The following is a 15,756-nucleotide window of genomic DNA, read 5'->3' on the forward strand; positions in this document are numbered from 1 at the left end:
CATGGATAGTATTTCGGGTGCGATCATACCAGCACTAATGCACCGGATCCCATCAGAACTCCGCAGGTAAGCGTGCTTGGGCGAGAGTAGTACTAGGATGGGTGACCCCCTGGGAAGTCCTCGTGTTGCACCCCCTTTTTCGTTGCCCGTTTGCGTTTTTTTAGGTTTTAGGTGCGTTTTTTTTTTCTTTCTTGCTATGTCTATGCTCGGGCGGCATCCGGTTCATCGTTGATTGTTTCCGCGTTTCCCGAACGGAGCCGATCCCTCACGTGGGTCCCACGCCTCGCGTACGAAAGCAAACGACGTTCTGCGTCTTGTAAGACATAAAAACAATAAGCATGGATAGTATTTCGGGTGCGATCATACCAGCACTAATGCACCGGATCCCATCAGAACTCCGCAGTTAAGCGTGCTTGGGCGAGAGTAGTACTAGGATGGGTGACCCCCTGGGAAGTCCTCGTGTTGCACCCCCTTTTTCGTTGCCCGTTTGCGTTTTTTTAGGTTTTAGGTGCGTTTTTTTTTTCTTTCTTGCTATGTCTATGCTCGGGCGGCATCCGGTTCATCGTTGATTGTTTCCGCGTTTCCCGAACGGAGCCGATCCCTCACGTGGGTCCCACGCCTCGCGTACGAAAGCAAACGACGTTCTGCGTCTTGTAAGACATAAAAACAATAAGCATGGATAGTATTTCGGGTGCGATCATACCAGCACTAATGCATCGGATCCCATCAGAACCCCGCAGTTAAGCGTGCTTGGGCGAGAGTAGTACTAGGATGGGTGACCCCCTGGGAAGTCCTCGTGTTGCACCCCCTTTTTCGTTGCCCGTTTGCGTTTTTTTAGGTTTTAGGTGCGTTTTTTTTTTCTTTCTTGCTATGTCTATGCTCGGGCGGCATCCGGTTCATCGTTGATTGTTTCCGCGTTTCCCGAACGGAGCCGATCCCTCACGTGGGTCCCACGCCTCGCGTACGAAAGCAAACGACGTTCTGCGTCTTGTAAGACATAAAAACAATAAGCATGGATAGTATTTCGGGTGCGATCATACCAGCACTAATGCACCGGATCCCATCAGAACTCCGCAGGTAAGCGTGCTTGGGCGAGAGTAGTACTAGGATGGGTGACCCCCTGGGAAGTCCTCGTGTTGCACCCCCTTTTTCGTTGCCCGTTTGCGTTTTTTTAGGTTTTAGGTGCGTTTTTTTTTTCTTTCTTGCTATGTCTATGCTCGGGCGGCATCCGGTTCATCGTTGATTGTTTCCGCGTTTCCCGAACGGAGCCGATCCCTCACGTGGGTCCCACGCCTCGCGTACGAAAGCAAACGACGTTCTGCGTCTTGTAAGACATAAAAACAATAAGCATGGATAGTATTTCGGGTGCGATCATACCAGCACTAATGCACCGGATCCCATCAGAACTCCGCAGTTAAGCGTGCTTGGGCGAGAGTAGTACTAGGATGGGTGACCCCCTGGGAAGTCCTCGTGTTGCACCCCCTTTTTCGTTGCCCGTTTGCGTTTTTTTAGGTTTTAGGTGCGTTTTTTTTTTCTTTCTTGCTATGTCTATGCTCGGGCGGCATCCGGTTCATCGTTGATTGTTTCCGCGTTTCCCGAACGGAGCCGATCCCTCACGTGGGTCCCACGCCTCGCGTACGAAAGCAAACGACGTTCTGCGTCTTGTAAGACATAAAAACAATAAGCATGGATAGTATTTCGGGTGCGATCATACCAGCACTAATGCATCGGATCCCATCAGAACCCCGCAGTTAAGCGTGCTTGGGCGAGAGTAGTACTAGGATGGGTGACCCCCTGGGAAGTCCTCGTGTTGCACCCCCTTTTTCGTTGCCCGTTTGCGTTTTTTTAGGTTTTAGGTGCGTTTTTTTTTTCTTTCTTGCTATGTCTATGCTCGGGCGGCATCCGGTTCATCGTTGATTGTTTCCGCGTTTCCCGAACGGAGCCGATCCCTCACGTGGGTCCCACGCCTCGCGTTCGAAAGCAAACGACGTTCTGCGTCTTGTAAGACATAAAAACAATAAGCATGGATAGTATTTCGGGTGCGATCATACCAGCACTAATGCACCGGATCCCATCAGAACTCCGCAGTTAAGCGTGCTTGGGCGAGAGTAGTACTAGGATGGGTGACCCCCTGGGAAGTCCTCGTGTTGCACCCCCTTTTTCGTTGCCCGTTTGCGTTTTTTTAGGTTTTAGGTGCGTTTTTTTTTCTTTCTTGCTATGTCTATGCTCGGGCGGCATCCGGTTCATCGTTGATTGTTTCCGCGTTTCCCGAACGGAGCCGATCCCTCACGTGGGTCCCACGCCTCGCGTACGAAAGCAAACGACGTTCTGCGTCTTGTAAGACATAAAAACAATAAGCATGGATAGTATTTCGGGTGCGATCATACCAGCACTAATGCACCGGATCCCATCAGAACTCCGCAGTTAAGCGTGCTTGGGCGAGAGTAGTACTAGGATGGGTGACCCCCTGGGAAGTCCTCGTGTTGCACCCCCTTTTTCGTTGCCCGTTTGCGTTTTTTTAGGTTTTAGGTGCGTTTTTTTTTTCTTTCTTGCTATGTCTATGCTCGGGCGGCATCCGGTTCATCGTTGATTGTTTCCGCGTTTCCCGAACGGAGCCGATCCCTCACGTGGGTCCCACGCCTCGCGTTCGAAAGCAAACGACGTTCTGCGTCTTGTAAGACATAAAAACAATAAGCATGGATAGTATTTCGGGTGCGATCATACCAGCACTAATGCACCGGATCCCATCAGAACTCCGCAGTTAAGCGTGCTTGGGCGAGAGTAGTACTAGGATGGGTGACCCCCTGGGAAGTCCTCGTGTTGCACCCCCTTTTTCGTTGCCCGTTTGCGTTTTTTTAGGTTTTAGGTGCGTTTTTTTTTTCTTTCTTGCTATGTCTATGCTCGGGCGGCATCCGGTTCATCGTTGATTGTTTCCGCGTTTCCCGAACGGAGCCGATCCCTCACGTGGGTCCCACGCCTCGCGTACGAAAGCAAACGACGTTCTGCGTCTTGTAAGACATAAAAACAATAAGCATGGATAGTATTTCGGGTGCGATCATACCAGCACTAATGCACCGGATCCCATCAGAACTCCGCAGTTAAGCGTGCTTGGGCGAGAGTAGTACTAGGATGGGTGACCCCCTGGGAAGTCCTCGTGTTGCACCCCCTTTTTCGTTGCCCGTTTGCGTTTTTTTAGGTTTTAGGTGCGTTTTTTTTTTCTTTCTTGCTATGTCTATGCTCGGGCGGCATCCGGTTCATCGTTGATTGTTTCCGCGTTTCCCGAACGGAGCCGATCCCTCACGTGGGTCCCACGCCTCGCGTACGAAAGCAAACGACGTTCTGCGTCTTGTAAGACATAAAAACAATAAGCATGGATAGTATTTCGGGTGCGATCATACCAGCACTAATGCATCGGATCCCATCAGAACTCCGCAGTTAAGCGTGCTTGGGCGAGAGTAGTACTAGGATGGGTGACCCCCTGGGAAGTCCTCGTGTTGCACCCCCTTTTTCGTTGCCCGTTTGCGTTTTTTTAGGTTTTAGGTGCGTTTTTTTTTTCTTTCTTGCTATGTCTATGCTCGGGCGGCATCCGGTTCATCGTTGATTGTTTCCGCGTTTCCCGAACGGAGCCGATCCCTCACGTGGGTCCCACGCCTCGCGTTCGAAAGCAAACGACGTTCTGCGTCTTGTAAGACATAAAAACAATAAGCATGGATAGTATTTCGGGTGCGATCATACCAGCACTAATGCACCGGATCCCATCAGAACTCCGCAGTTAAGCGTGCTTGGGCGAGAGTAGTACTAGGATGGGTGACCCCCTGGGAAGTCCTCGTGTTGCACCCCCTTTTTCGTTGCCCGTTTGCGTTTTTTTAGGTTTTAGGTGCGTTTTTTTTTTCTTTCTTGCTATGTCTATGCTCGGGCGGCATCCGGTTCATCGTTGATTGTTTCCGCGTTTCCCGAACGGAGCCGATCCCTCACGTGGGTCCCACGCCTCGCGTACGAAAGCAAACGACGTTCTGCGTCTTGTAAGACATAAAAACAATAAGCATGGATAGTATTTCGGGTGCGATCATACCAGCACTAATGCACCGGATCCCATCAGAACTCCGCAGTTAAGCGTGCTTGGGCGAGAGTAGTACTAGGATGGGTGACCCCCTGGGAAGTCCTCGTGTTGCACCCCCTTTTTCGTTGCCCGTTTGCGTTTTTTTAGGTTTTAGGTGCGTTTTTTTTTTCTTTCTTGCTATGTCTATGCTCGGGCGGCATCCGGTTCATCGTTGATTGTTTCCGCGTTTCCCGAACGGAGCCGATCCCTCACGTGGGTCCCACGCCTCGCGTTCGAAAGCAAACGACGTTCTGCGTCTTGTAAGACATAAAAACAATAAGCATGGATAGTATTTCGGGTGCGATCATACCAGCACTAATGCACCGGATCCCATCAGAACTCCGCAGTTAAGCGTGCTTGGGCGAGAGTAGTACTAGGATGGGTGACCCCCTGGGAAGTCCTCGTGTTGCACCCCCTTTTTCGTTGCCCGTTTGCGTTTTTTTAGGTTTTAGGTGCGTTTTTTTTTTCTTTCTTGCTATGTCTATGCTCGGGCGGCATCCGGTTCATCGTTGATTGTTTCCGCGTTTCCCGAACGGAGCCGATCCCTCACGTGGGTCCCACGCCTCGCGTTCGAAAGCAAACGACGTTCTGCGTCTTGTAAGACATAAAAACAATAAGCATGGATAGTATTTCGGGTGCGATCATACCAGCACTAATGCACCGGATCCCATCAGAACTCCGCAGTTAAGCGTGCTTGGGCGAGAGTAGTACTAGGATGGGTGACCCCCTGGGAAGTCCTCGTGTTGCACCCCCTTTTTCGTTGCCCGTTTGCGTTTTTTTAGGTTTTAGGTGCGTTTTTTTTTCTTTCTTGCTATGTCTATGCTCGGGCGGCATCCGGTTCATCGTTGATTGTTTCCGCGTTTCCCGAACGGAGCCGATCCCTCACGTGGGTCCCACGCCTCGCGTACGATAGCAAACGACGTTCTGCGTCTTGTAAGACATAAAAACAATAAGCATGGATAGTATTTCGGGTGCGATCATACCAGCACTAATGCACCGGATCCCATCAGAACTCCGCAGGTAAGCGTGCTTGGGCGAGAGTAGTACTAGGATGGGTGACCCCCTGGGAAGTCCTCGTGTTGCACCCCCTTTTTCGTTGCCCGTTTGCGTTTTTTTAGGTTTTAGGTGCGTTTTTTTTTTCTTTCTTGCTATGTCTATGCTCGGGCGGCATCCGGTTCATCGTTGATTGTTTCCGCGTTTCCCGAACGGAGCCGATCCCTCACGTGGGTCCCACGCCTCGCGTTCGAAAGCAAACGACGTTCTGCGTCTTGTAAGACATAAAAACAATAAGCATGGATAGTATTTCGGGTGCGATCATACCAGCACTAATGCACCGGATCCCATCAGAACTCCGCAGTTAAGCGTGCTTGGGCGAGAGTAGTACTAGGATGGGTGACCCCCTGGGAAGTCCTCGTGTTGCACCCCCTTTTTCGTTGCCCGTTTGCGTTTTTTTAGGTTTTAGGTGCGTTTTTTTTTCTTTCTTGCTATGTCTATGCTCGGGCGGCATCCGGTTCATCGTTGATTGTTTCCGCGTTTCCCGAACGGAGCCGATCCCTCACGTGGGTCCCACGCCTCGCGTTCGAAAGCAAACGACGTTCTGCGTCTTGTAAGACATAAAAACAATAAGCATGGATAGTATTTCGGGTGCGATCATACCAGCACTAATGCACCGGATCCCATCAGAACTCCGCAGTTAAGCGTGCTTGGGCGAGAGTAGTACTAGGATGGGTGACCCCCTGGGAAGTCCTCGTGTTGCACCCCCTTTTTCGTTGCCCGTTTGCGTTTTTTTAGGTTTTAGGTGCGTTTTTTTTTTCTTTCTTGCTATGTCTATGCTCGGGCGGCATCCGGTTCATCGTTGATTGTTTCCGCGTTTCCCGAACGGAGCCGATCCCTCACGTGGGTCCCACGCCTCGCGTTCGAAAGCAAACGACGTTCTGCGTCTTGTAAGACATAAAAACAATAAGCATGGATAGTATTTCGGGTGCGATCATACCAGCACTAATGCACCGGATCCCATCAGAACTCCGCAGTTAAGCGTGCTTGGGCGAGAGTAGTACTAGGATGGGTGACCCCCTGGGAAGTCCTCGTGTTGCACCCCCTTTTTCGTTGCCCGTTTGCGTTTTTTTAGGTTTTAGGTGCGTTTTTTTTTCTTTCTTGCTATGTCTATGCTCGGGCGGCATCCGGTTCATCGTTGATTGTTTCCGCGTTTCCCGAACGGAGCCGATCCCTCACGTGGGTCCCACGCCTCGCGTACGAAAGCAAACGACGTTCTGCGTCTTGTAAGACATAAAAACAATAAGCATGGATAGTATTTCGGGTGCGATCATACCAGCACTAATGCACCGGATCCCATCAGAACTCCGCAGGTAAGCGTGCTTGGGCGAGAGTAGTACTAGGATGGGTGACCCCCTGGGAAGTCCTCGTGTTGCACCCCCTTTTTCGTTGCCCGTTTGCGTTTTTTTAGGTTTTAGGTGCGTTTTTTTTTTCTTTCTTGCTATGTCTATGCTCGGGCGGCATCCGGTTCATCGTTGATTGTTTCCGCGTTTCCCGAACGGAGCCGATCCCTCACGTGGGTCCCACGCCTCGCGTTCGAAAGCAAACGACGTTCTGCGTCTTGTAAGACATAAAAACAATAAGCATGGATAGTATTTCGGGTGCGATCATACCAGCACTAATGCACCGGATCCCATCAGAACTCCGCAGTTAAGCGTGCTTGGGCGAGAGTAGTACTAGGATGGGTGACCCCCTGGGAAGTCCTCGTGTTGCACCCCCTTTTTCGTTGCCCGTTTGCGTTTTTTTAGGTTTTAGGCGCGTTTTTTTTTCTTTCTTGCTATGTCTATGCTCGGGCGGCATCCGGTTCATCGTTGATTGTTTCCGCGTTTCCCGAACGGAGCCGATCCCTCACGTGGGTCCCACGCCTCGCGTACGAAAGCAAACGACGTTCTGCGTCTTGTAAGACATAAAAACAATAAGCATGGATAGTATTTCGGGTGCGATCATACCAGCACTAATGCACCGGATCCCATCAGAACTCCGTAGTTAAGCGTGCTTGGGCGAGAGTAGTACTAGGATGGGTGACCCCCTGGGAAGTCCTCGTGTTGCACCCCCTTTTTCGTTGCCTGTTTGCGTTTTTTTAGGTTTTAGGTGCGTTTTTTTTTTCTTTCTTGCTATGTCTATGCTCGGGCGGCATCCGGTTCATCGTTGATTGTTTCCGCGTTTCCCGAACGGAGCCGATCCCTCACGTGGGTCCCACGCCTCGCGTTCGAAAGCAAACGACGTTCTGCGTCTTGTAAGACATAAAAACAATAAGCATGGATAGTATTTCGGGTGCGATCATACCAGCACTAATGCACCGGATCCCATCAGAAATCCGCAGTTAAGCGTGCTTGGGCGAGAGTAGTACTAGGATGGGTGACCCCCTGGGAAGTCCTCGTGTTGCACCCCCTTTTTCGTTGCCCGTTTGCGTTTTTTTAGGTTTTAGGTGCGTTTTTTTTTCTTTCTTGCTATGTCTATGCTCGGGCGGCATCCGGTTCATCGTTGATTGTTTCCGCGTTTCCCGAACGGAGCCGATCCCTCACGTGGTCCCACGCCTCGCGTTCGAAAGCAAACGACGTTCTGCGTCTTGTAAGACATAAAAACAATAAGCATGGATAGTATTTCGGGTGCGATCATACCAGCACTAATGCACCGGATCCCATCAGAACTCCGCAGTTAAGCGTGCTTGGGCGAGAGTAGTACTAGGATGGGTGACCCCCTGGGAAGTCCTCGTGTTGCACCCCCTTTTTCGTTGCCCGTTTGCGTTTTTTTAGGTTTTAGGTGCGTTTTTTTTTCTTTCTTGCTATGTCTATGCTCGGGCGGCATCCGGTTCATCGTTGATTGTTTCCGCGTTTCCCGAACGGAGCCGATCCCTCACGTGGGTCCCACGCCTCGCGTACGAAAGCAAACGACGTTCTGCGTCTTGTAAGACATAAAAACAATAAGCATGGATAGTATTTCGGGTGCGATCATACCAGCACTAATGCACCGGATCCCATCAGAACTCCGTAGTTAAGCGTGCTTGGGCGAGAGTAGTACTAGGATGGGTGACCCCCTGGGAAGTACTCGTGTTGCACCCCCTTTTTCGTTGCCCGTTTGCGTTTTTTTAGGTTTTAGGTGCGTTTTTTTTTTCTTTCTTGCTATGTCTATGCTCGGGCGGCATCCGGTTCATCGTTGATTGTTTCCGCGTTTCCCGAACGGAGCCGATCCCTCACGTGGGTCCCACGCCTCGCGTACGAAAGCAAACGACGTTCTGCGTCTTGTAAGACATAAAAACAATAAGCATGGATACTATTTCGGGTGCGATCATACCAGCACTAATGCACCGGATCCCATCAGAACTCCGCAGTTAAGCGTGCTTGGGCGAGAGTAGTACTAGGATGGGTGACCCCCTGGGAAGTCCTCGTGTTGCACCCCCTTTTTCGTTGCCCGTTTGCGTTTTTTTAGGTTTTAGGTGCGTTTTTTTTTTCTTTCTTGCTATGTCTATGCTCGGGCGGCATCCGGTTCATCGTTGATTGTTTCCGCGTTTCCCGAACGGAGCCGATCCCTCACGTGGGTCCCACGCCTCGCGTTCGAAAGCAAACGACGTTCTGCGTCTTGTAAGACATAAAAACAATAAGCATGGATAGTATTTCGGGTGCGATCATACCAGCACTAATGCACCGGATCCCATCAGAACTCCGCAGTTAAGCGTGCTTGGGCGAGAGTAGTACTAGGATGGGTGACCCCCTGGGAAGTCCTCGTGTTGCACCCCCTTTTTCGTTGCCCGTTTGCGTTTTTTTAGGTTTTAGGTGCGTTTTTTTTTTCTTTCTTGCTATGTCTATGCTCGGGCGGCATCCGGTTCATCGTTGATTGTTTCCGCGTTTCCCGAACGGAGCCGATCCCTCACGTGGGTCCCACGCCTCGCGTTCGAAAGCAAACGACGTTCTGCGTCTTGTAAGACATAAAAACAATAAGCATGGATAGTATTTCGGGTGCGATCATACCAGCACTAATGCACCGGATCCCATCAGAACTCCGCAGTTAAGCGTGCTTGGGCGAGAGTAGTACTAGGATGGGTGACCCCCTGGGAAGTCCTCGTGTTGCACCCCCTTTTTCGTTGCCCGTTTGCGTTTTTTTAGGTTTTAGGTGCGTTTTTTTTTCTTTCTTGCTATGTCTATGCTCGGGCGGCATCCGGTTCATCGTTGATTGTTTCCGCGTTTCCCGAACGGAGCCGATCCCTCACGTGGGTCCCACGCCTCGCGTACGAAAGCAAACGACGTTCTGCGTCTTGTAAGACATAAAAACAATAAGCATGGATAGTATTTCGGGTGCGATCATACCAGCACTAATGCACCGGATCCCATCAGAACTCCGCAGGTAAGCGTGCTTGGGCGAGAGTAGTACTAGGATGGGTGACCCCCTGGGAAGTCCTCGTGTTGCACCCCCTTTTTCGTTGCCCGTTTGCGTTTTTTTAGGTTTTAGGTGCGTTTTTTTTTTCTTTCTTGCTATGTCTATGCTCGGGCGGCATCCGGTTCATCGTTGATTGTTTCCGCGTTTCCCGAACGGAGCCGATCCCTCACGTGGGTCCCACGCCTCGCGTTCGAAAGCAAACGACGTTCTGCGTCTTGTAAGACATAAAAACAATAAGCATGGATAGTATTTCGGGTGCGATCATACCAGCACTAATGCACCGGATCCCATCAGAACTCCGCAGTTAAGCGTGCTTGGGCGAGAGTAGTACTAGGATGGGTGACCCCCTGGGAAGTCCTCGTGTTGCACCCCCTTTTTCGTTGCCCGTTTGCGTTTTTTTAGGTTTTAGGCGCGTTTTTTTTTCTTTCTTGCTATGTCTATGCTCGGGCGGCATCCGGTTCATCGTTGATTGTTTCCGCGTTTCCCGAACGGAGCCGATCCCTCACGTGGGTCCCACGCCTCGCGTACGAAAGCAAACGACGTTCTGCGTCTTGTAAGACATAAAAACAATAAGCATGGATAGTATTTCGGGTGCGATCATACCAGCACTAATGCACCGGATCCCATCAGAACTCCGTAGTTAAGCGTGCTTGGGCGAGAGTAGTACTAGGATGGGTGACCCCCTGGGAAGTCCTCGTGTTGCACCCCCTTTTTCGTTGCCCGTTTGCGTTTTTTTAGGTTTTAGGTGCGTTTTTTTTTTCTTTCTTGCTATGTCTATGCTCGGGCGGCATCCGGTTCATCGTTGATTGTTTCCGCGTTTCCCGAACGGAGCCGATCCCTCACGTGGGTCCCACGCCTCGCGTTCGAAAGCAAACGACGTTCTGCGTCTTGTAAGACATAAAAACAATAAGCATGGATAGTATTTCGGGTGCGATCATACCAGCACTAATGCACCGGATCCCATCAGAAATCCGCAGTTAAGCGTGCTTGGGCGAGAGTAGTACTAGGATGGGTGACCCCCTGGGAAGTCCTCGTGTTGCACCCCCTTTTTCGTTGCCCGTTTGCGTTTTTTTAGGTTTTAGGTGCGTTTTTTTTTCTTTCTTGCTATGTCTATGCTCGGGCGGCATCCGGTTCATCGTTGATTGTTTCCGCGTTTCCCGAACGGAGCCGATCCCTCACGTGGTCCCACGCCTCGCGTTCGAAAGCAAACGACGTTCTGCGTCTTGTAAGACATAAAAACAATAAGCATGGATAGTATTTCGGGTGCGATCATACCAGCACTAATGCACCGGATCCCATCAGAACTCCGCAGTTAAGCGTGCTTGGGCGAGAGTAGTACTAGGATGGGTGACCCCCTGGGAAGTCCTCGTGTTGCACCCCCTTTTTCGTTGCCCGTTTGCGTTTTTTTAGGTTTTAGGCGCGTTTTTTTTTCTTTCTTGCTATGTCTATGCTCGGGTGGCATCCGGTTCATCGTTGATTGTTTCCGCGTTTCCCGAACGGAGCCGATCCCTCACGTGGGTCCCACGCCTCGCGTTCGAAAGCAAACGACGTTCTGCGTCTTGTAAGACATAAAAACAATAAGCATGGATAGTATTTCGGGTGCGATCATACCAGCACTAATGCACCGGATCCCATCAGAACTCCGCAGTTAAGCGTGCTTGGGCGAGAGTAGTACTAGGATGGGTGACCCCCTGGGAAGTCCTCGTGTTGCACCCCCTTTTTCGTTGCCCGTTTGCGTTTTTTTAGGTTTTAGGTGCGTTTTTTTTTTTCTTTCTTGCTATGTCTATGCTCGGGCGGCATCCGGTTCATCGTTGATTGTTTCCGCGTTTCCCGAACGGAGCCGATCCCTCACGTGGGTCCCACGCCTCGCGTTCGAAAGCAAACGACGTTCTGCGTCTTGTAAGACAGAAAAACAATAAGCATGGATAGTATTTCGTGTGCGATCATACCAGCACTAATGCACCGGATCCCATCAGAACTCCGCAGTTAAGCGTGCTTGGGCGAGAGTAGTACTAGGATGGGTGACCCCCTGGGAAGTCTTCGTGTTGCACCCCCTTTTTCGTTGCCCGTTTGCATTTTTTTAGGTTTTAGGTGCGTTTTTTTTTTCTTTCTTGCTATGTCTATGCTCGGGCGGCATCCGGTTCATCGTTGATTGTTTCCGCGTTTCCCGAACGGAGCCGATCCCTCACGTGGTCCCACGCCTCGCGTTCGAAAGCAAACGACGTTCTGCGTCTTGTAAGACATAAAAACAATAAGCATGGATAGTATTTCGGGTGCGATCATACCAGCACTAATGCACCGGATCCCATCAGAACTCCGCAGTTAAGCGTGCTTGGGCGAGAGTAGTACTAGGATGGGTGACCCCCTGGGAAGTCCTCGTGTTGCACCCCCTTTTTCGTTGCCCGTTTGCGTTTTTTTAGGTTTTAGGTGCGTTTTTTTTTTCTTTCTTGCTATGTCTATGCTCGGGCGGCATCCGGTTCATCGTTGATTGTTTCCGCGTTTCCCGAACGGAGCCGATCCCTCACGTGGGTCCCACGCCTCGCGTTCGAAAGCAAACGACGTTCTGCGTCTTGTAAGACATAAAAACAATAAGCATGGATAGTATTTCGGGTGCGATCATACCAGCACTAATGCACCGGATCCCATCAGAACTCCGCAGTTAAGCGTGCTTGGGCGAGAGTAGTACTAGGATGGGTGACCCCCTGGGAAGTCCTCGTGTTGCACCCCCTTTTTCGTTGCCCGTTTGCGTTTTTTTAGGTTTTAGGCGCGTTTTTTTTTCTTTCTTGCTATGTCTATGCTCGGGCGGCATCCGGTTCATCGTTGATTGTTTCCGCGTTTCCCGAACGGAGCCGATCCCTCACGTGGGTCCCACGCCTCGCGTTCGAAAGCAAACGACGTTCTGCGTCTTGTAAGACATAAAAACAATAAGCATGGATAGTATTTCGGGTGCGATCATACCAGCACTAATGCACCGGATCCCATCAGAACTCCGCAGTTAAGCGTGCTTGGGCGAGAGTAGTACTAGGATGGGTGACCCCCTGGGAAGTCCTCGTGTTGCACCCCCTTTTTCGTTGCCCGTTTGCGTTTTTTTAGGTTTTAGGTGCGTTTTTTTTTCTTTCTTGCTATGTCTATGCTCGGGCGGCATCCGGTTCATCGTTGATTGTTTCCGCGTTTCCCGAACGGAGCCGATCCCTCACGTGGGTCCCACGCCCCGCGTACGAAAGCAAACGACGTTCTGCGTCTTGTAAGACATAAAAACAATAAGCATGGATAGTATTTCGGGTGCGATCATACCAGCACTAATGCACCGGATCCCATCAGAACTCCGTAGTTAAGCGTGCTTGGGCGAGAGTAGTACTAGGATGGGTGACCCCCTGGGAAGTCCTCGTGTTGCACCCCCTTTTTCGTTGCCCGTTTGCGTTTTTTTAGGTTTTAGGTGCGTTTTTTTTTTTCTTTCTTGCTATGTCTATGCTCGGGCGGCATCCGGTTCATCGTTGATTGTTTCCGCGTTTCCCGAACGGAGCCGATCCCTCACGTGGGTCCCACGCCTCGCGTACGAAAGCAAACGACGTTCTGCGTCTTGTAAGACATAAAAACAATAAGCATGGATAGTATTTCGGGTGCGATCATACCAGCACTAATGCACCGGATCCCATCAGAACTCCGCAGTTAAGCGTGCTTGGGCGAGAGTAGTACTAGGATGGGTGACCCCCTGGGAAGTCCTCGTGTTGCACCCCCTTTTTCGTTGCCCGTTTGCGTTTTTTTAGGTTTTAGGTGCGTTTTTTTTTTCTTTCTTGCTATGTCTATGCTCGGGCGGCATCCGGTTCATCGTTGATTGTTTCCGCGTTTCCCGAACGGAGCCGATCCCTCACGTGGGTCCCACGCCTCGCGTACGAAATCAAACGACGTTCTGCGTCTTGTAAGACATAAAAACAATAAGCATGGATAGTATTTCGGGTGCGATCATACCAGCACTAATGCATCGGATCCCATCAGAACTCCGCAGTTAAGCGTGCTTGGGCGAGAGTAGTACTAGGATGGGTGACCCCCTGGGAAGTCCTCGTGTTGCACCCCCTTTTTCGTTGCCCGTTTGCGTTTTTTTAGGTTTTAGGTGCGTTTTTTTTTTCTTTCTTGCTATGTCTATGCTCGGGCGGCATCCGGTTCATCGTTGATTGTTTCCGCGTTTCCCGAACGGAGCCGATCCCTCACGTGGGTCCCACGCCTCGCGTTCGAAAGCAAACGACGTTCTGCGTCTTGTAAGACATAAAAACAATAAGCATGGATAGTATTTCGGGTGCGATCATACCAGCACTAATGCACCGGATCCCATCAGAACTCCGCAGTTAAGCGTGCTTGGGCGAGAGTAGTACTAGGATGGGTGACCCCCTGGGAAGTCCTCGTGTTGCACCCCCTTTTTCGTTGCCCGTTTGCGTTTTTTTAGGTTTTAGGTGCGTTTTTTTTTTCTTTCTTGCTATGTCTATGCTCGGGCGGCATCCGGTTCATCGTTGATTGTTTCCGCGTTTCCCGAACGGAGCCGATCCCTCACGTGGGTCCCACGCCTCGCGTACGAAAGCAAACGACGTTCTGCGTCTTGTAAGACATAAAAACAATAAGCATGGATAGTATTTCGGGTGCGATCATACCAGCACTAATGCACCGGATCCCATCAGAACTCCGCAGTTAAGCGTGCTTGGGCGAGAGTAGTACTAGGATGGGTGACCCCCTGGGAAGTCCTCGTGTTGCACCCCCTTTTTCGTTGCCCGTTTGCGTTTTTTTAGGTTTTAGGTGCGTTTTTTTTTTCTTTCTTGCTATGTCTATGCTCGGGCGGCATCCGGTTCATCGTTGATTGTTTCCGCGTTTCCCGAACGGAGCCGATCCCTCACGTGGGTCCCACGCCTCGCGTTCGAAAGCAAACGACGTTCTGCGTCTTGTAAGACATAAAAACAATAAGCATGGATAGTATTTCGGGTGCGATCATACCAGCACTAATGCACCGGATCCCATCAGAACTCCGCAGTTAAGCGTGCTTGGGCGAGAGTAGTACTAGGATGGGTGACCCCCTGGGAAGTCCTCGTGTTGCACCCCCTTTTTCGTTGCCCGTTTGCGTTTTTTTAGGTTTTAGGTGCGTTTTTTTTTTCTTTCTTGCTATGTCTATGCTCGGGCGGCATCCGGTTCATCGTTGATTGTTTCCGCGTTTCCCGAACGGAGCCGATCCCTCACGTGGGTCCCACGCCTCGCGTTCGAAAGCAAACGACGTTCTGCGTCTTGTAAGACATAAAAACAATAAGCATGGATAGTATTTCGGGTGCGATCATACCAGCACTAATGCACCGGATCCCATCAGAACTCCGCAGTTAAGCGTGCTTGGGCGAGAGTAGTACTAGGATGGGTGACCCCCTGGGAAGTCCTCGTGTTGCACCCCCTTTTTCGTTGCCCGTTTGCGTTTTTTTAGGTTTTAGGTGCGTTTTTTTTTCTTTCTTGCTATGTCTATGCTCGGGCGGCATCCGGTTCATCGTTGATTGTTTCCGCGTTTCCCGAACGGAGCCGATCCCTCACGTGGGTCCCACGCCTCGCGTACGAAAGCAAACGACGTTCTGCGTCTTGTAAGACATAAAAACAATAAGCATGGATAGTATTTCGGGTGCGATCATACCAGCACTAATGCACCGGATCCCATCAGAACTCCGCAGGTAAGCGTGCTTGGGCGAGAGTAGTACTAGGATGGGTGACCCCCTGGGAAGTCCTCGTGTTGCACCCCCTTTTTCGTTGCCCGTTTGCGTTTTTTTAGGTTTTAGGTGCGTTTTTTTTTTCTTTCTTGCTATGTCTATGCTCGGGCGGCATCCGGTTCATCGTTGATTGTTTCCGCGTTTCCCGAACGGAGCCGATCCCTCACGTGGGTCCCACGCCTCGCGTTCGAAAGCAAACGACGTTCTGCGTCTTGTAAGACATAAAAACAATAAGCATGGATAGTATTTCGGGTGCGATCATACCAGCACTAATGCACCGGATCCCATCAGAACTCCGCAGTTAAGCGTGCTTGGGCGAGAGTAGTACTAGGATGGGTGACCCCCTGGGAAGTCCTCGTGTTGCACCCCCTTTTTCGTTGCCCGTTTGCGTTTTTTTAGGTTTTAGGTGCGTTTTTTTTTCTTTCTTGCTATGTCTATGCTCGGGCGGCATCCGGTTCATCGTTGATTGTTTCCGCGTTTCCCGAACGGAGCCGATCCCTCACG

At 50.8% G+C, this 15,756-nt stretch overlaps 47 non-coding genes across 47 annotated transcripts; all 47 read left to right on the forward strand.

The window, feature by feature from the left end:
• Positions 1-15: 15 nt before the first annotated feature.
• Positions 16-134, forward strand: LOC145083877 (5S ribosomal RNA). The gene has a single exon (XR_013698337.1). It is a non-coding gene; the product is annotated as a 5S ribosomal RNA (ribosomal RNA).
• A 218-nt stretch (positions 135-352) lies between these two features.
• LOC145082242 (5S ribosomal RNA) lies at positions 353-471 on the forward strand. Its single transcript, XR_013696769.1, has one exon. It is a non-coding gene; the product is annotated as a 5S ribosomal RNA (ribosomal RNA).
• Positions 472-689: 218 nt separating this feature from the next.
• Positions 690-808, forward strand: LOC145085259 (5S ribosomal RNA). Its single transcript, XR_013699668.1, has one exon. It is a non-coding gene; the product is annotated as a 5S ribosomal RNA (ribosomal RNA).
• A 218-nt stretch (positions 809-1,026) lies between these two features.
• LOC145083878 (5S ribosomal RNA) lies at positions 1,027-1,145 on the forward strand. Its single transcript, XR_013698338.1, has one exon. It is a non-coding gene; the product is annotated as a 5S ribosomal RNA (ribosomal RNA).
• Positions 1,146-1,363: 218 nt separating this feature from the next.
• LOC145082243 (5S ribosomal RNA) lies at positions 1,364-1,482 on the forward strand. Its single transcript, XR_013696770.1, has one exon. It is a non-coding gene; the product is annotated as a 5S ribosomal RNA (ribosomal RNA).
• Positions 1,483-1,700: 218 nt separating this feature from the next.
• On the forward strand, positions 1,701-1,819 carry LOC145085261 (5S ribosomal RNA). Its single transcript, XR_013699670.1, has one exon. It is a non-coding gene; the product is annotated as a 5S ribosomal RNA (ribosomal RNA).
• Positions 1,820-2,037: 218 nt separating this feature from the next.
• Positions 2,038-2,156, forward strand: LOC145082244 (5S ribosomal RNA). The gene has a single exon (XR_013696771.1). It is a non-coding gene; the product is annotated as a 5S ribosomal RNA (ribosomal RNA).
• A 217-nt stretch (positions 2,157-2,373) lies between these two features.
• LOC145082245 (5S ribosomal RNA) lies at positions 2,374-2,492 on the forward strand. The gene has a single exon (XR_013696772.1). It is a non-coding gene; the product is annotated as a 5S ribosomal RNA (ribosomal RNA).
• Positions 2,493-2,710: 218 nt separating this feature from the next.
• LOC145082247 (5S ribosomal RNA) lies at positions 2,711-2,829 on the forward strand. The gene has a single exon (XR_013696774.1). It is a non-coding gene; the product is annotated as a 5S ribosomal RNA (ribosomal RNA).
• A 218-nt stretch (positions 2,830-3,047) lies between these two features.
• On the forward strand, positions 3,048-3,166 carry LOC145082248 (5S ribosomal RNA). The gene has a single exon (XR_013696775.1). It is a non-coding gene; the product is annotated as a 5S ribosomal RNA (ribosomal RNA).
• Positions 3,167-3,384: 218 nt separating this feature from the next.
• On the forward strand, positions 3,385-3,503 carry LOC145083904 (5S ribosomal RNA). The gene has a single exon (XR_013698367.1). It is a non-coding gene; the product is annotated as a 5S ribosomal RNA (ribosomal RNA).
• A 218-nt stretch (positions 3,504-3,721) lies between these two features.
• Positions 3,722-3,840, forward strand: LOC145082249 (5S ribosomal RNA). Its single transcript, XR_013696776.1, has one exon. It is a non-coding gene; the product is annotated as a 5S ribosomal RNA (ribosomal RNA).
• Positions 3,841-4,058: 218 nt separating this feature from the next.
• Positions 4,059-4,177, forward strand: LOC145082250 (5S ribosomal RNA). The gene has a single exon (XR_013696777.1). It is a non-coding gene; the product is annotated as a 5S ribosomal RNA (ribosomal RNA).
• Positions 4,178-4,395: 218 nt separating this feature from the next.
• Positions 4,396-4,514, forward strand: LOC145082251 (5S ribosomal RNA). The gene has a single exon (XR_013696778.1). It is a non-coding gene; the product is annotated as a 5S ribosomal RNA (ribosomal RNA).
• A 218-nt stretch (positions 4,515-4,732) lies between these two features.
• LOC145082252 (5S ribosomal RNA) lies at positions 4,733-4,851 on the forward strand. Its single transcript, XR_013696779.1, has one exon. It is a non-coding gene; the product is annotated as a 5S ribosomal RNA (ribosomal RNA).
• A 217-nt stretch (positions 4,852-5,068) lies between these two features.
• On the forward strand, positions 5,069-5,187 carry LOC145083879 (5S ribosomal RNA). Its single transcript, XR_013698339.1, has one exon. It is a non-coding gene; the product is annotated as a 5S ribosomal RNA (ribosomal RNA).
• Positions 5,188-5,405: 218 nt separating this feature from the next.
• Positions 5,406-5,524, forward strand: LOC145082253 (5S ribosomal RNA). Its single transcript, XR_013696780.1, has one exon. It is a non-coding gene; the product is annotated as a 5S ribosomal RNA (ribosomal RNA).
• Positions 5,525-5,741: 217 nt separating this feature from the next.
• LOC145082254 (5S ribosomal RNA) lies at positions 5,742-5,860 on the forward strand. Its single transcript, XR_013696781.1, has one exon. It is a non-coding gene; the product is annotated as a 5S ribosomal RNA (ribosomal RNA).
• A 218-nt stretch (positions 5,861-6,078) lies between these two features.
• LOC145082256 (5S ribosomal RNA) lies at positions 6,079-6,197 on the forward strand. Its single transcript, XR_013696782.1, has one exon. It is a non-coding gene; the product is annotated as a 5S ribosomal RNA (ribosomal RNA).
• A 217-nt stretch (positions 6,198-6,414) lies between these two features.
• Positions 6,415-6,533, forward strand: LOC145083880 (5S ribosomal RNA). Its single transcript, XR_013698341.1, has one exon. It is a non-coding gene; the product is annotated as a 5S ribosomal RNA (ribosomal RNA).
• A 218-nt stretch (positions 6,534-6,751) lies between these two features.
• On the forward strand, positions 6,752-6,870 carry LOC145082257 (5S ribosomal RNA). The gene has a single exon (XR_013696783.1). It is a non-coding gene; the product is annotated as a 5S ribosomal RNA (ribosomal RNA).
• A 217-nt stretch (positions 6,871-7,087) lies between these two features.
• On the forward strand, positions 7,088-7,206 carry LOC145082796 (5S ribosomal RNA). The gene has a single exon (XR_013697296.1). It is a non-coding gene; the product is annotated as a 5S ribosomal RNA (ribosomal RNA).
• Positions 7,207-7,424: 218 nt separating this feature from the next.
• On the forward strand, positions 7,425-7,543 carry LOC145084547 (5S ribosomal RNA). Its single transcript, XR_013698989.1, has one exon. It is a non-coding gene; the product is annotated as a 5S ribosomal RNA (ribosomal RNA).
• A 216-nt stretch (positions 7,544-7,759) lies between these two features.
• LOC145082259 (5S ribosomal RNA) lies at positions 7,760-7,878 on the forward strand. The gene has a single exon (XR_013696785.1). It is a non-coding gene; the product is annotated as a 5S ribosomal RNA (ribosomal RNA).
• Positions 7,879-8,095: 217 nt separating this feature from the next.
• On the forward strand, positions 8,096-8,214 carry LOC145083294 (5S ribosomal RNA). The gene has a single exon (XR_013697771.1). It is a non-coding gene; the product is annotated as a 5S ribosomal RNA (ribosomal RNA).
• Positions 8,215-8,432: 218 nt separating this feature from the next.
• Positions 8,433-8,551, forward strand: LOC145082260 (5S ribosomal RNA). The gene has a single exon (XR_013696786.1). It is a non-coding gene; the product is annotated as a 5S ribosomal RNA (ribosomal RNA).
• Positions 8,552-8,769: 218 nt separating this feature from the next.
• Positions 8,770-8,888, forward strand: LOC145082261 (5S ribosomal RNA). Its single transcript, XR_013696787.1, has one exon. It is a non-coding gene; the product is annotated as a 5S ribosomal RNA (ribosomal RNA).
• A 218-nt stretch (positions 8,889-9,106) lies between these two features.
• On the forward strand, positions 9,107-9,225 carry LOC145082262 (5S ribosomal RNA). Its single transcript, XR_013696788.1, has one exon. It is a non-coding gene; the product is annotated as a 5S ribosomal RNA (ribosomal RNA).
• A 217-nt stretch (positions 9,226-9,442) lies between these two features.
• LOC145083881 (5S ribosomal RNA) lies at positions 9,443-9,561 on the forward strand. Its single transcript, XR_013698342.1, has one exon. It is a non-coding gene; the product is annotated as a 5S ribosomal RNA (ribosomal RNA).
• Positions 9,562-9,779: 218 nt separating this feature from the next.
• LOC145082263 (5S ribosomal RNA) lies at positions 9,780-9,898 on the forward strand. Its single transcript, XR_013696789.1, has one exon. It is a non-coding gene; the product is annotated as a 5S ribosomal RNA (ribosomal RNA).
• A 217-nt stretch (positions 9,899-10,115) lies between these two features.
• LOC145082797 (5S ribosomal RNA) lies at positions 10,116-10,234 on the forward strand. Its single transcript, XR_013697297.1, has one exon. It is a non-coding gene; the product is annotated as a 5S ribosomal RNA (ribosomal RNA).
• Positions 10,235-10,452: 218 nt separating this feature from the next.
• Positions 10,453-10,571, forward strand: LOC145084548 (5S ribosomal RNA). The gene has a single exon (XR_013698990.1). It is a non-coding gene; the product is annotated as a 5S ribosomal RNA (ribosomal RNA).
• Positions 10,572-10,787: 216 nt separating this feature from the next.
• Positions 10,788-10,906, forward strand: LOC145082264 (5S ribosomal RNA). Its single transcript, XR_013696790.1, has one exon. It is a non-coding gene; the product is annotated as a 5S ribosomal RNA (ribosomal RNA).
• Positions 10,907-11,123: 217 nt separating this feature from the next.
• LOC145082265 (5S ribosomal RNA) lies at positions 11,124-11,242 on the forward strand. The gene has a single exon (XR_013696791.1). It is a non-coding gene; the product is annotated as a 5S ribosomal RNA (ribosomal RNA).
• Positions 11,243-11,461: 219 nt separating this feature from the next.
• LOC145084668 (5S ribosomal RNA) lies at positions 11,462-11,580 on the forward strand. Its single transcript, XR_013699103.1, has one exon. It is a non-coding gene; the product is annotated as a 5S ribosomal RNA (ribosomal RNA).
• A 217-nt stretch (positions 11,581-11,797) lies between these two features.
• Positions 11,798-11,916, forward strand: LOC145082266 (5S ribosomal RNA). Its single transcript, XR_013696792.1, has one exon. It is a non-coding gene; the product is annotated as a 5S ribosomal RNA (ribosomal RNA).
• Positions 11,917-12,134: 218 nt separating this feature from the next.
• Positions 12,135-12,253, forward strand: LOC145082267 (5S ribosomal RNA). The gene has a single exon (XR_013696793.1). It is a non-coding gene; the product is annotated as a 5S ribosomal RNA (ribosomal RNA).
• A 217-nt stretch (positions 12,254-12,470) lies between these two features.
• Positions 12,471-12,589, forward strand: LOC145082268 (5S ribosomal RNA). The gene has a single exon (XR_013696794.1). It is a non-coding gene; the product is annotated as a 5S ribosomal RNA (ribosomal RNA).
• Positions 12,590-12,806: 217 nt separating this feature from the next.
• Positions 12,807-12,925, forward strand: LOC145082798 (5S ribosomal RNA). Its single transcript, XR_013697298.1, has one exon. It is a non-coding gene; the product is annotated as a 5S ribosomal RNA (ribosomal RNA).
• A 219-nt stretch (positions 12,926-13,144) lies between these two features.
• Positions 13,145-13,263, forward strand: LOC145082270 (5S ribosomal RNA). The gene has a single exon (XR_013696796.1). It is a non-coding gene; the product is annotated as a 5S ribosomal RNA (ribosomal RNA).
• Positions 13,264-13,481: 218 nt separating this feature from the next.
• LOC145083905 (5S ribosomal RNA) lies at positions 13,482-13,600 on the forward strand. Its single transcript, XR_013698368.1, has one exon. It is a non-coding gene; the product is annotated as a 5S ribosomal RNA (ribosomal RNA).
• Positions 13,601-13,818: 218 nt separating this feature from the next.
• Positions 13,819-13,937, forward strand: LOC145082272 (5S ribosomal RNA). The gene has a single exon (XR_013696797.1). It is a non-coding gene; the product is annotated as a 5S ribosomal RNA (ribosomal RNA).
• Positions 13,938-14,155: 218 nt separating this feature from the next.
• LOC145082273 (5S ribosomal RNA) lies at positions 14,156-14,274 on the forward strand. The gene has a single exon (XR_013696798.1). It is a non-coding gene; the product is annotated as a 5S ribosomal RNA (ribosomal RNA).
• Positions 14,275-14,492: 218 nt separating this feature from the next.
• LOC145082274 (5S ribosomal RNA) lies at positions 14,493-14,611 on the forward strand. The gene has a single exon (XR_013696799.1). It is a non-coding gene; the product is annotated as a 5S ribosomal RNA (ribosomal RNA).
• A 218-nt stretch (positions 14,612-14,829) lies between these two features.
• LOC145082275 (5S ribosomal RNA) lies at positions 14,830-14,948 on the forward strand. The gene has a single exon (XR_013696800.1). It is a non-coding gene; the product is annotated as a 5S ribosomal RNA (ribosomal RNA).
• Positions 14,949-15,165: 217 nt separating this feature from the next.
• LOC145083882 (5S ribosomal RNA) lies at positions 15,166-15,284 on the forward strand. The gene has a single exon (XR_013698343.1). It is a non-coding gene; the product is annotated as a 5S ribosomal RNA (ribosomal RNA).
• A 218-nt stretch (positions 15,285-15,502) lies between these two features.
• On the forward strand, positions 15,503-15,621 carry LOC145082276 (5S ribosomal RNA). The gene has a single exon (XR_013696801.1). It is a non-coding gene; the product is annotated as a 5S ribosomal RNA (ribosomal RNA).
• The last annotated feature ends 135 nt before the right edge of the window (positions 15,622-15,756 follow it).

Source organism: Lactuca serriola, chromosome 1 (genome assembly GCF_051521515.1).
Source record: "Lactuca serriola cultivar US96UC23 chromosome 1, Lser_US96UC23_V15, whole genome shotgun sequence".
NCBI lineage: Eukaryota > Viridiplantae > Streptophyta > Magnoliopsida > Asterales > Asteraceae > Lactuca > Lactuca serriola.